The sequence below is a fragment of the Nomascus leucogenys genome, chromosome 1a (genome assembly GCF_006542625.1).
Source record: "Nomascus leucogenys isolate Asia chromosome 1a, Asia_NLE_v1, whole genome shotgun sequence".
Classification (NCBI taxonomy): Eukaryota; Metazoa; Chordata; class Mammalia; order Primates; family Hylobatidae; genus Nomascus; species Nomascus leucogenys.
In genome coordinates this window covers 25,098,203-25,111,807 of record NC_044381.1, presented here as the reverse complement: position 1 = coordinate 25,111,807, position 13,605 = coordinate 25,098,203, and the positions used below count along the sequence as shown (strand labels likewise).

The following is a 13,605-nucleotide window of genomic DNA, read 5'->3' as shown; positions in this document are numbered from 1 at the left end:
ATCCTCACCTGTCATGGGAGGGACCAGGTAGGAGGTAATTGAATCACGGGGGTAGTTACCCCCATGCTGCCGTTCTTGTGATAGTGAGTTCTCACGAGATCTGATGGTTTTATAAGGTGTTTTTCCCCTTTTGCTCTGCACTTCTCCTTGCTGCTGCCATGTGAAGGAGGTTGTGTTTGCTTCCCCTTCCGCCATGATTTTAAGTTTCCCAAGGCCTCCTCAGCCTTGCGGAACTGTGAGTCAATTAAACTCCTTTTCTTTATAAATAACACAGTCTCGGGTATGTCTTTATTAGCAGCGTGAGAATGGACTAATATACCCAGAGATGATCAGGCCGGAGACACAGACCTGTGAGCCCCTGCTGATAGAACCAGCTGAGTTTACCTGAAAAGGCCTGCAGGACAGTAAGAGCAGAGGATAAAGGCAGCAGAGGAAGATCCAAGGTGTGGAAGGTAGGAGGGGAGAGGAGCATCACAGAAGCCCTGGAACAGAGAGGAATTTCTCTGACCAAATGGGCTGAGATATGAGAACCTGCCTCTGGTCTTAACAAGTGAGCAGTCCCTGGCCATTGTGGCAAGAGCAGGGAGGGCCCAGCTGGCTGCAAAGCGCAGAGCATATTACCTAAAAGTGTCATGAAACCCTGGGCAGCGGACCTCAAAGGGCACTCCCTGGCCTCCGAACGAGTGGCATCACCAGAGAGCTTGTTAGAAATGCAAACCTTCCGGCCTCACCAGAGGCTCTGATTCAGACCAAGAGAATCACACGCTCTGGGGGTGGGGCCTAACAGCCTCTTTTAAGCAGCCTTCTAGCCTTCCAGGTGATTCTGATGTGCTATAGTTTGAGAAACACCGCTACAGGATATGGAAATTCGATGGAAGGTATATATCATCATTTCTACATGAAAACAAAAAGAAGAAAAAGACAGCCTGGCAACTTCTACATAGAGAAACTCAGCAAGAAATGCCTAACTGCTTCAGTGCCAATACAACTTATTTCTATAGTCAGAGAAATGCCAAAAGGTATTAACAAAATAATAAAAATACATGGCCCATCTGATAAACTTCCTTGGATGAGATGTAGAAAACACACCCAAGATCTGGGGGCTGGAAATTCTGAGACATGGGTGCCAGTTTCTGCTCTGCCATTGACTATGTGCCCTTGAGTACGTTACATCCCTTGCAGAGCCTCGGCTTCTCCATCCACAAAAGAGGGAGCCGGAAAAGGCTTTTCTAAGGTCCCTTCCAGTTCTGACACTGTGTGACATGCTCTGTCCTGTAAAAAGTGACCCCAAACGAAATGCTTTTAAGCAGCTGTGTGGGGTCGGAGGGAGGAGGCAAGTACTTTTTTTTTTTGAGATGGAATCTTACTCTTTCGCCCAGGCTGGAGTGAAGTGGCATGATCTGGCTCACTGCAACCTCTGCCCTCACACCCCGGGTTCAAGTGATTCTCCTGCCTCAGGCTCCCGAGTAGCTGGGACTACAGGCACCCACCAGCACTGTCTAATTTTTTGTATTTTTAGTAGAGGCAGGGTTTTGCCATGTTGGCCAGTCTGGTCTCGAACTCCTGACCTCAGGTGATCCACCCGCCTCTGCCTCCCAAAGTGCTAGGATCACAGGCATGAGCCACCGCACTGGGCTAAAAGTACATTTTTAAGCAGTAAAATATAATAACACAGTTAACCAGAAAATCTTTCCAACATTCAGCAGTACTAGTATCTTGCATTCTAAGAACTGGAACATTCCTTTACTAACTGGCTTTTCCATTAAAGCTGCTGATGCCTAGAGTAATAAAAACACGACTGCACTGGACAGTGTTCTTGAAGTTCACATGACTGGGATGCTTCCCAGAAAATAGCTCCATTATCTTCACATTTTCATCCTATAATAATTTGTAATCCAGGAAGGTAATGTTTGTATTTTCTTCTAGGCAGAAAATAAGTTAAAGAAACAGACTATATGGATCCCAGAGCCTGACCCCTTGACTGAGTGTCTGGGCACTTGATATTACAAATCTAGGCTTCCTGATAAATGGCCCTGTAGTGACCTTGTTACTGGGATCCCTAGATGCTGGTTTCCTGCCTGGTTTCTCTGCATCCAAGTCCCTGTCTGCACCTACTGTTCATCCAATGCCCATCCTCTTGTGCCTGGGTCCCCAATGCCACCTGCTTCCCTGTCTTTGCCAAAGGTCAGCGACTTAGTCATGATCTCAGAACTAGGGCTGGAACAGGGATGTGGGCGTTGGTGTGGGTGTTGGAAGAAGAGGTGGAAGTGTGAGCACTAGAGGAAAGAAGATAAGGTCTAGGGTGACTCCCGCCTCCTGCCTTTCTTTGCTTACACACCCTGGCTCTTAAATTCTATTAGAAATTGGTCAGTGGGAAGCACAGCTGGCTTGTTCATCTCCCTGTCCATCTATCATAAACTCTGTCCCTGCTCCTCCATCCAGCCTGGGTATGTGAGTACGTTCCCAGACTGCCAGTCCTTGTGGCAGGAAGGTACCATAGTGAGGTGAAAGCTGACAAAAGGTCAGTGTGGCAGGCACAAAGCTGGGGAGTGGCATCCCACTGGAGGTGGTACCACAGAGGTGTGGGGACCAAAGCCACAAACATCAGGCCTGCAGGCCATGCAGAGATTAGTTTTGTCTTTATCCAGGTAGAAGATTCCTAGTGCTAGCGGGTTTTCCATGCTTGCTCACCCTGCACTGATCTCAACCTCGAAGTCACTCTTAACAAAGGGTGACCACACGTCCGGATTTACCTAGGGCAGTCCCGGCTGAGGCCCATCAGTCAGGTGCAATTATTAACAGCACCTCTTTTTATTCTCAAATTGTTCTGGTTGGGATGATAAATTCTAGTTGCACTGTTCTTGGGGCCCTAGGCCTGTGAAGTCAGAGCTGCAGTTAGAGAAGGCTACCCAGGATTAGCAGGGACCCCCAGCCTGATGAGTCTCACCCCTCATCAGACATTCCATTTGCCTCTCCAGTATCCCTGCCAAACCATCATCTGGCTTCTGCTTGTACACCTGCAAGGACAGCAGGCTCACTATCTTCTCAGGAAGCCTCTCTTTTTGGAGGAAAGCTTTGTTATAAAAATAGCAGGATTCAAACCTGTATACAGTATGACTGCAACTAAGTAACAACATCCAGGCCGGGTGGGGTGGCTCATGCCTATAATCCCAGCACTTTGGGAGGCGGAGGTGGGTGGATCACTTGAGGTCAGGAGTTCTAGACCAGCCTGGCCAACATGGCAAAACCTCATCTCTACTAAAAATACAAAAAATTAGCCGGGTGTGGTGGTGGACACCTGTAATCTCGGTTATTCCGGAGGTTGAACCAGGAGAATCACTTGAACCCAGGAGGCAGAGGTTGCAGTGAGCCGAGATTGCGCCACTGCACTCTAGCCTGGGTGACAGAGCGAGACTCCATCTCAAAACAAAAAACAAAACAAAAAAAAAACAAAAAACACATCACTTAGCATGGAAAGGCGTGGGGCTGGAAGAAAGCAGAAAACCTGCTGACTTTTTCCCTTGCACCTCCTTCCATCTCTCCTTCTCCTCATTCAACAAATATTTACTGAGTGCATTTGATGGTCCAGGCACTGTGCTTGGCACTGGGGACAAAATGGTGAGTTAAAACAGACTCAATGTGAGGGGCATTCTACAAAATAATTGGCTTGTACTTTCCAAAAACATCAAGGTCCGGCTGGGCACAGTGGCTCATGCCTCTAATCCCAGCACTTTGGGAGGCCGAGGCGGGCAGATCACCTGAGGTCAGGAGTTCGAGACCAGCCTGACCAACATGGAGAAACCCCGTCTCTACTAAAAATACAAAAAATCAGCCAGGCATGGTGGCACATGCCTGTAATCCCAGCTACAAGGGAGGCTGAGGCAGGAGAATCGCTTGAACTCAGGAGTCGGATGCTGCAGTGAGCCGAGATCGCACCACTGCACTCCAGCCTGGGCGACTCCATCTCGGAACAACAACAACAAAAAAAGTCAAGGTCCTGAAGAACAAAGAACAGCTGGGGAACTGTCTTACTTTAAAGGAAACTAACGAGACATGACAACCGTATGCAACCCATTTATGAGTTTTTTTTTTTTTTTTTTTGCTATAAAAAAGGACATCACTAAGACAACTGGCAAAACTTAACATCTAGGCCGGGTGCAGTGGCTCAGGCCTGTAATCCCAGTACTTTGGGAGGCTGAGACAGGCAGATCACTTGAGGTCAGGAGTTCCAGACCAGGATCCAACATGGTGAAACCCCGTCACCACAAAAAATACAAACATTAGCAGGGCATGGTGGCACACGCCTGTAATCCCAGCTACTCGGGAGGCTGAGACAGAATTGCTTGAATCCAGGAGGTGGAGGTTGCAGTGAACAGAGATCATACCACTGCACTCCAGCCTGGGTGGCAGAGTGAGGGAGACTCCCTCTCAAAAAAAAAAAAAAAAAAAGTATATAAAACTTAAGGTTTATAGGTTAGGTAAACAATGTTGTATCAATATTAATTTATTGATTCTAAAGTTTGTATTGTAGTTATGGAATATCATTGCTTTTAGGAAATATATGTAGGGGGAAAAGAGGCATCAATAAATAATCTTCAAATGGTTCAGGAAAGATATATATACACAGGGATAAAATAAAAAGAATAAAATGGTAATGTTTGGGAAATCTGGGTGAAGAATTTATGGGACTTCTTTGATTTATTCTTGCAACTTTCCTATGGGTCTGAATTGGATCAAAATAAAACATTAAAAGAAAAAAAATAAAACTTAGAAAAAGTTTTTTTAAAAAAGAGACCCTGCCTTCACACAGCTTACAGTGTAGCTGGGAGACAGGTACTAATACAAATAATTACATTAATTAACTGCAAAATTGCCACTAGGAAAAGTGCTATAATGGAGAGAGATCTGGTGGCATGAACATTTATAGCAACAATTTAACTCAAGTCAGGAAGGTGAACAAAGGCTCTGCAATCATAGAGCTGAGACCCACAGGATGAAGTAATCAGTGGGGGGGTGGGGGGGAGAGAAGGTCCCAGGCTCTTGCAGTCCCTGCAGCAGGAAGGAGCACGGTGAGGTGAGGGCTCGAAAAAGCATGAACATAGGGCCTGCAGGAGATACTGAGAGATCAGCTTTGTCTTCATTTTGAGAAAAGAGTGTATGGAAGACTCCCTCGTCTGTGGAGTACAGAATCCACTGGAAGCAGGAGAGGGCATGTGCAGATCATGACAATGCTGACAGTGGACCAGTTGCTTTCAGAGAAGCATCGTGCATAATTTTTCTTGTGTTCCCTGACACTTTATTTTCTACAAGAACCATGTATGCATTTGGTAACCAGACCAGGGGAGGGGACTGAGGGGAGCCAGTGGGGAAGATTGAGCTCAGGAGGCCAACCTCCCCTCCAGACCAGGCCCAACAGTGGCTGGCGGTCAAAAGACAGCTGATGGAGCTGGTTGCTGCCTCCCTCACCGAGAACCTCTGGGCTAGCCCTTGAGCTGATGTGGCTGAGGAAGGTGACGTGCATGGGCCAAGTCTCCAACCCCACTCCTACGCCAGGGGCCCCTCATCAGCACAGCATTCAGGCAGCCATGGCCTCTGCACAGTCCTGGATGCTTCCTCTTGGAACATCCCTTCAGTCCTAAGAACCAGGACCTGTGGTCCTGGCTGGGGAGGGACCTTCACTCACCCACAGCGACTCTGAGCACTGAACACAGATCAAAGCACTTGTCTGGAGGGTCAGGAGTCTGACCACAAAGCGAGGGACCCCTTTTCTATGGCAAGTTTTGCCTTGGTTAGTTTTCCACATTAGCTCATTTACAACAGTCAACTTAAAGGGCATAGGTGCAATTATGATCTTCATTTTACAGGGTGGAAGTTGATTATACAATTTGGGTCATTATTGTCATGCCCAACTAAATCCGAGTCGAGAGGCCAGCGGAAAAATACTCAGGGCACATAACATTGCTCCAAAAATATAATTCTCTGCAAGCCTGGCTGCTAAAACTGCCTGTTATAACCTAAAACCAGTTTTATTTAATAACTACTGAAACAAATAGCTGTGACTCTAAGACTAGTTTTGTCTACCACCATCATGCAACAATCAGAGCTTGCCTGCTCCCAAAGAGCTTCTCTAGTGCCAACGGACTTTTTTCAAAATAATACATAACATTTCTCTTTCTAATAAAACTCCCAACCTTCTCTTTGTTTTCCAAACCGAAGACCACCTGGTCTGTATAGATTTCCCAAACTATTATTCTTACTTCCCAAGCAAAACATTTTAAATTTAGAGAAATATCTGTTTTTATATTTTATTTGACTTTGACAACAGATGATTTGTCTAGGCACAGACTTGGGTTCAAATGTTGGCTGCAGCCAGGCACAGTGGTTCATGCCTGTGATTCCAGCACTTTGAGAGGCCGAGGCAGGAAAATCAGTTGAGCCCAGGAATTCAAGACCAGCCTGGCAACATGGCAAGACCCTTTCTCTATATTTAAAAAACAAACAAACAAAAAAAACCAAAAAGACAAATCTCGGCTGCACTGCTTACAAACACTGTGCCCTTTGGTGGTTACTTCATCTCTCTGAGCCTCAGTTTTCTCACCCCATCTGTAAAATGGGGCTGGAAGGAATCAGTCAGATTTTGAGGCTAAAATGCACCATTTGTACCCTATGGGGGCTCAGTTAAAAAAAAATTCACTTCAGTCTACACTGCTTAAACATTTACTAAAAGCTTGTGTATCCTAACAGTAAATCATGGGACCTGAATTTTCCAGGACTATCCCAATTTCAAATCCTCTGTCCTAACTTTCCACATAAACCATCAAAATGTTTCAAAAATTCCACTCTCTCAGTATCCAAACACTTCTCAGGCCTCCTCTTGCACAAAGCAGTGGCACACATTCTTTTTTCACACTACAGATCCCACTCTTTGGTTCAGAAAATGCAGTCAGCAGAGTCCTGCCGGTCCCCTAAAGGAAATGGGGTCAGTGCTCCACTGCAATTCAGACTGGGCTGTTTCCCGGCACATCTATGTAAAGGCAGCCAGGGAGAGGCCGGGCCACAATCAGAGCATCACCCACAGATGGACACACACTGGGCAGAGGAGTTCATCCCCCACTTACTTGTACCTAGGAGGCACCCTGGCGACAGGGTTGCTGTGAAGATTAAATGAATTAAGTTAATATTTGGAGAGCACTCACAACAGTGTGTGGCAACCAATAAGTACAGATTAGTGCTGATAACTAAAACCAGAGGCATCCCTGCAGAAGTTACTCCTGCCTCAAAGACAACACAGTGGCATTGCTCCCATCCAGGTGAAAACAAGGAGAATAGGCACTTAGCCCTGGGCTGGGTAAGCCTGGCCCATGTACAGAGATAAGGCAGACCCTAATTACAGCAGGTGTGTTCTGCATTAGTGAACATCAAGAGGCTGGACTTGGCTGGGTGCGGTGGCTCACGCCTATAATGTCCACACTTTGGGAGGCCAAGGCAGGAGGACTGTTTGAGCCCAGGAGTCCGAGACCAACTTGGGCAACATAGTAAGACTTTGTCTCCACAAAAAATAAAAAATTAGCTGGGTGTGATGGCACATGCCTGTAGTCCCAGGTGCGAGGTACAAGGAGGACTGCTTGAGCCATGATTGGGCCACTGCACTCCAGCCCAATGACAGGGTGAGACCTTGTCTCAAAAAACAAAAAAGACCAGGTTGGACTTGGAGAAGAGTCACCATGCCTACGATCCACAAAGTCTCTTCATGCCTTTGCCCCTGCTGTTTTTCCTGCCCCAAATGCCATCTTGTTCCTAACTTTGAGGCTTAATTCAAATTATGCCTTGAAGTTAGAACTAACTTCTCCCCAAAGTTAGAAGTACTCCCCACAGTGTCTCCTGATGCCCATAGGAATGAATGGCTGCATCCTCTGGTGTCTCTTGCATCTAGCTCATCCTTTTAAAGTACTTACAGGACCAAGGACAGATGGATGGCGACACACATACACATATACAAACTGTCTTTCCAAATCCACCATGAATCCTTCCAAGGCAGGGGTTCAGGGTTCATCTCTGTAGCCCTATGGCCTAATACATGGTAGAGACTCAAGAAATCTCAATTTGCTGTTAAATCTGTGCTCACACCTGGTCTTAGAATAACAAGTTAACCTGGGGGCAGTGGGAAGCTTCAGGTGCACACACAAACAGAAGCTCTGGAGATGCAAGATTTCTGGGTCTTAGAACCCATTACCAAATCAGTTTTCAGCCAGGGGCTTACCAAGCACTTCTCAGGTCCTTCTCAGCCAGAGGAAAGAAGACACCTATAAGATCAGGCTCTGAGGTCACCTGGACCCAGCCAAGAGCAGTGTGGACACTGACCTGGTCTCCTCCTGTCTCTATTAGAGTTGGTATGAAGAGCTGATGCTTGGGTAGGCTATCCCACCACCACCAGCCCTTCCAGACCAGGGTATGTGCTGGGTGCCTTCAGCATTCCAGCTTCTACAACAGATCCTGGGAAAACATAAAGAGGCATTGTCCCTGCTTTCCAGGACCGCAATGCTGGAAGGTGAGCTCTCCTGGGGAAAGATGTAGGGACCACAAATTGCTGGTCTCTTCTCAACCACCACAAACCCTGAGGGTTGGGGAAAGGCAGGGTGCCATGTCTTCTCACTCCCTCCCATCCCCAAGGCTGAGCCCTTCTGGTAGGTTATGCCTGTCCTAGAAAATGTCTCTTGTGTGCCTGGACCTGTAGTTCAGAAGGTCAAAATTGGTCCCTCTTGCTCCTGGCCCCACTCTACCTTTGCCAGCTCAGTTTCCTTATCTGTAAGGTGGGGAACGGGGTGGGGTTTGGTGCTGCCAAACCCCACTGTGTGTGAAACCTTCCAGTTCACAGCCAACAAAGCATTGCTCTCAATTCTCTGAAGCCAATTGCCACCTCGGAACCCTAACTTTTTCCAGGGGTAAGATTTGTCTCTGACCTTGCCTCCCTAACCAGGTCTCTGAGACTTGAATGAGAATGCTTAAAACTACCGGAGTAGCTTCTGTATTATAAAAGATGAATCGAGGGGTCAGAGACATGACTGATAATACGGTAAGGGATCCTGAATCTGCTTCCACGGTAACTTGGGCTTTTTCTCCTGCCCCAAGCTGTTTGAGGGCCCACCACTTGTCTGGCCTGATCAGGACTTGCCCTTTCCCACAGGGAAGTGGATGCAGGCAACCTGGATTCTCTGGGGTGCACCCCACATCCCCATCCAGCACTACATCTGCCATATAGAAGTTCAATAAATGCCTCAGCTACTCTGAAATGCCTTCAGTAACTTGACCTTTTATATTCCCCAGCTAATGTCTAATTTGCATATATGAGTCCTTTTTAGGAGATGGCAAATCACCAGAGACAACGCAGGATCAATACAGAGTATTAGGCACGTTCTATTCTACTCCAATTCTCTGCAAATTGGTATTCCATTAACTGCATGTGGGATTTATGGGAGCTCGCTATAAACTAGAATATTTAACTAGAATGGCCCACTCTGTCAGATAATAGCTTACTGTTGTTAATTTTCAACTAGTCAATCTCAGAAAAGTTTCCAACTTCCAATATACTTCACATCTTGATCTAATCATCCGGCAAGTCATCCATATCAAAGCCTCCATATGACAAAGGGACAGGCAGCTTGATACAGAAGAAAAAGACTTGCCCTTGGAACCAGGAGACTTGGGTTACACCCCAGCTCTACCACATACTGTGTAATTGGCTGGTCAGAGCCTCAATGTCCTCATCTGTAAAATGGGAGTGACACCAGCCTCACAAGGGAGTTGTAAAGATTAAACGAGATGATACAGGTGAATGTAGTCTGTAAGTTCTATAAGGCTATGCAAAGGTTAGTTATTACAAAAGCACAAGATAAAATTCTCAAACAACTCGGGCTAATGACAGAAAGCAAGAATTAAATTGGTGGTTCTAAAGGGGTGCGGGGGTGGCACTTTGCTCCCTAGGGGACATCTGACAATACTGGAGGCATTTTTCGTTGGAACAACTGGGGGACAGGAATTGCTACTAGAATCTACAGACCAGGGATGCTTCTAAACCCTACGATGCCCAGGACACAAAGAATTATCAAACCCCAAATGTCAACAGTGCAAGGCTGAGAAACCCTGATCTAAATAATCACTTAAAGTTGGATTTGGGAGCTTTTTAAAACAGAAATCTTCCTAAGCAGGCTTTACTTTCTCCCATCATCTGCTTAAACATTTGCAAGATGGATCATCTTGCAAAACAGCTCTTTTGTAAGTGAAGCCAAACTGCCAACTTCTGGAGTTTTTGAATGTATAAAACTGCTTTTAAAGGAGATGCTCTCTGATTACAATTCGGCTAAATTGTTTTTCCGAAGGCCTTGACTTCGGCAGAAGTTCTCCTGGGCACAGAGACAGGGTCTGTCACTCCACCACTAGGGCCTGAAGATGGTTTCCTAATTCGAATTTCCTGCTGAAATGAGAGCCACGAGGGTCTCTAAATGAATTAAATTCACATCACGCCAACTGCTTGCTAGCTTTGTGCCGGGCACGGTGCCAAACACCTCCACATAATTTATCCCACTTAATCCACTCAACAACCCAGCGAGGTAGACATTATTACCAGCTGTTTGCAAGGGAGGAAACTGAGGACCAGAGAGGTTAAACAACTTGTCCAAGGTCACCAGCTGGCCAAGGGGGAGCCCAACTTGAACGGAGGTCTCCAGTTTCCAAGTCACAAGCTCTTTCCACCAGCCTGGAAAACCCAGGTGTCAAGTTGTCTCAACTTCCCATGAATTTTTAAGGCAACCGCAACTTCTCAGTAAGTTTAGGTAGCTGAAAATGAGAATTTCGGGGGGAGCTGGGCACTCTCACATACACTCCCCCCTCTGCAGCTGTCTCACCGCAGGTACCTGATAAATCATTCCATATCGCCCGCGGAAAGGGGAGGATTTATTGGCGCTGGAGTTTCGTGCCAGGCCCAGGAAATGCCATCTTTGAAAGCCGAGAGGCGGATTCGCCCTGGGAGCCGAGCGCTGGCCGCAGCTCTCGGCTAGCTCCCCGCGGGCTGTGCGCCCCCTCGGAGCCCCGAGCCGGGGTCGCGGCGACACGGGGTCCTCCAGAGGTGCCGGCCGCACGGGCTCCGCGGGTTGCGCCCGCCCCTGCCCGGCCGGAGCGCACGCCCACGCTCCGGCGCCGCGTCCCGGCCGCCCGCCCGCCCCGACCGAGCCCCACCCGGCGCCCCGCCCGCGCCCTCCCGCCCCGGCCCTGCCAGGTGAGCGCAGCGGGGCACCCCCTCCCCGCCCCGACGTGGTGCGGGGATCCCGGTGCAGCCGCACCCGCCAGCCCGCCCGCGCGTCCGCCGCGCGCCCCAGGGACGGGTGGGGGCGGGGTGGCGCCGAGCGCGACCCCGGTCCCCGGCAGCCCCGCGCCCTGCCCCCGGCCCGCAGGGGTCGCACGGGCCCGTACCTGCAGCATCCGGGGGCGCGGAGCGCCCAGGTAGGTCGCGCGTGCGGGCGGCGCGGAAGCTCGCTCGCGGCGCGACCTGGCCGCCGTCTGAGCATGCCCAGTGCCGCCCGCGGGCGGTTCCCGCCGGCCGGGCTGGCCGCGACGGGCCCGCGCGCCGGGCGGGGGGCGGGCGTCCGGGCCGGCCTGCGGTGTTCTCCCGCCCCCGCCCCGGGCTGGCGCTCCCCGACGCATCTCCTAGGGCCACCGGGGCTCTCCGCCGAGCTCCGGGCAGGTCCTGAGTTCCCTCGCGCATGCATGCAGCCATTCGTTCCACAACCATGACTGGGCACCTACTGTGTGCCAGGCCCTCAGTGATTTCATGCCTAGGGAAGGTAAGAAGTCGGCGCCCAAAGAAACTTTGAAATGAGGAGTCTTGCACGACGGGTGCGCGGTTGAGCTGAGGTCCCGCTGACTTCCAGTCCAGTGTTCGTCCCTTGGCACTAGTAAGCTTCCCTGGTTAAACCTCCCCAAGGCTCGTGGGACCCGTACCTGATCTGTGCTCCTGCTTCCCACTTCCGTCTCATCTCACACCTGCCTTCCTGCGGATCCTAGAGCACCTTTCTGTCCATCAAACACTCGAACTTCACTAGCCTCAGGACATTGGCGCCCGCTTTTCCCTCTGTGGGACGTCCTTGCCCAGCTTTTCACGTAGCCAGCGCCTTCTCATTGTACATAGGTCCCCTCCTCAGAGAGGCCTTTCCTGACCACCTTCCTCAATTAGCCCTCTGCTCCTGGCCACTCCATGTACTCTATTTTCTTCATAGCATTTAACATGATTTATCCATTTTCAGCAAATATTTATTGAGCACCTATTCTGGTTTTTCTCGCGTGGGGAACAAATAGACAAAAATTCTGTCCCCTAGTGGAGTTTGAGGAAAGAGGGACAAGTAACAGATAAACAGCAAATTAGCGAACTATGCATTATATTAGAAAGTGGTAAGTTCTAAGAGGAAAAAGAGCAGGGTCAGGAGATTTGGGGCTGGAGGTAAGCAGTGAATTTTCAGTGAAGCGGTCGGATAGGGCCCTTGAGCTGATGGGCGGTCTGACTGGGTGACACTGAGAAAGTGATAGTGGTATTTCAGCCACGCAGATAAGCGGGGAAGAGCATTCCTAGCCGAGGGAACAGCCAATGCAAAGACCCAAAAGAGCGCCGGACCGCTTAGGGAACGGCAAGGAGGCAGAGGAGCAGATGAGGTCGGTCACTTTGGCTTTTCCTCCGATTTGTTTAATTCTCATGTTGTATTCCCTCCTAAATGTCAGCTTTGGGGCTGTAGCTCTGCTTGTCTTTACTGCAGTGACCCCCCTGCAACACCGTCTAGCACACACTAGGCGCTCAAACATTATTTGTTGAATATGTGAACGAAGGGATGCAGAGATGGCTGGAACCCTCCAGTCGGGCCTGGGTGCCAGGTCCTGGGGGCAGTCGTTCCAGGGATAGACTGAGGCCCCGGCAGCCCCTGGAACCTCATTTCGGTCCTTGTCCGGGAGTCGCACGTCCCGGGATAGCGCCGCTGCAGCGGGTGCCGCCCGTGCGTCGCCTCGGGGGGATTTCCGACGGAGCCCGGAGTCCAGGGGCAGGACCGCCCGCGCCCCGCCCGACCCGGCCCGGCCTCGAGTCGCCAGCAAAACCTGGAGCCGCGGCGCCCGCTCAGCACCATTCGGACGGGCGGGGAGCGCACTGGGCATGCTCGGAGCCGGGCGGGGCCGGAGCCCCCGGAAGGAGGAGCCCCCTGGAGGGGCAGGCGACGCCCCCCGCAGAGCTCCACCCAGCGCCCCCGGGCTCAGCAGGAGGCATTCTCTGTCCTTTCCCCACTGCCTTATCCTCTCTGTGCTTCAACCATTGTGAATACCTACGCTTCGATCTGGGCCCCCGAGTGGAAGTTGAATGAAATAAGGAACGTAAACGTGTTTAAACCACCTTAAAGATCCATTTCTTGAGTGCCTACCAAAATCAGCCGTCATCCTCAGGCCAGTTTGCCAACTGCTGAGATGAGGAAACCGAGGTCAACGGAGGATGTGTGAATTTTCGAAGTTGTCTTAATTTGCTGACTCCTAGACTGAAACTACCTGTTCTTTTCCCACAGCTAACAGCTGTTAGCT

The 13,605-nt window shown here is 49.8% G+C and overlaps 1 protein-coding gene across 3 annotated transcripts in view; it reads right to left on the bottom strand.

The window, feature by feature from the left end:
• PTPN3 (protein tyrosine phosphatase non-receptor type 3) overlaps window positions 1-11,561 on the bottom strand; it is a 122,713-nt gene extending 111,152 nt beyond the window's left edge. For 2 of the 3 annotated variants that reach the window (XM_030823426.1, XM_030823467.1), the window contains exon 1: window positions 11,467-11,555. The gene's annotated coding sequence lies outside the window, so the exon portion shown is untranslated. Of the gene's footprint in view, window positions 1-11,466 lie in introns of all 3 variants that reach the window. The other variant, XM_030823533.1, reaches the window with a different exon arrangement.
• Between the last annotated feature and the right edge of the window lie 2,044 nt (window positions 11,562-13,605).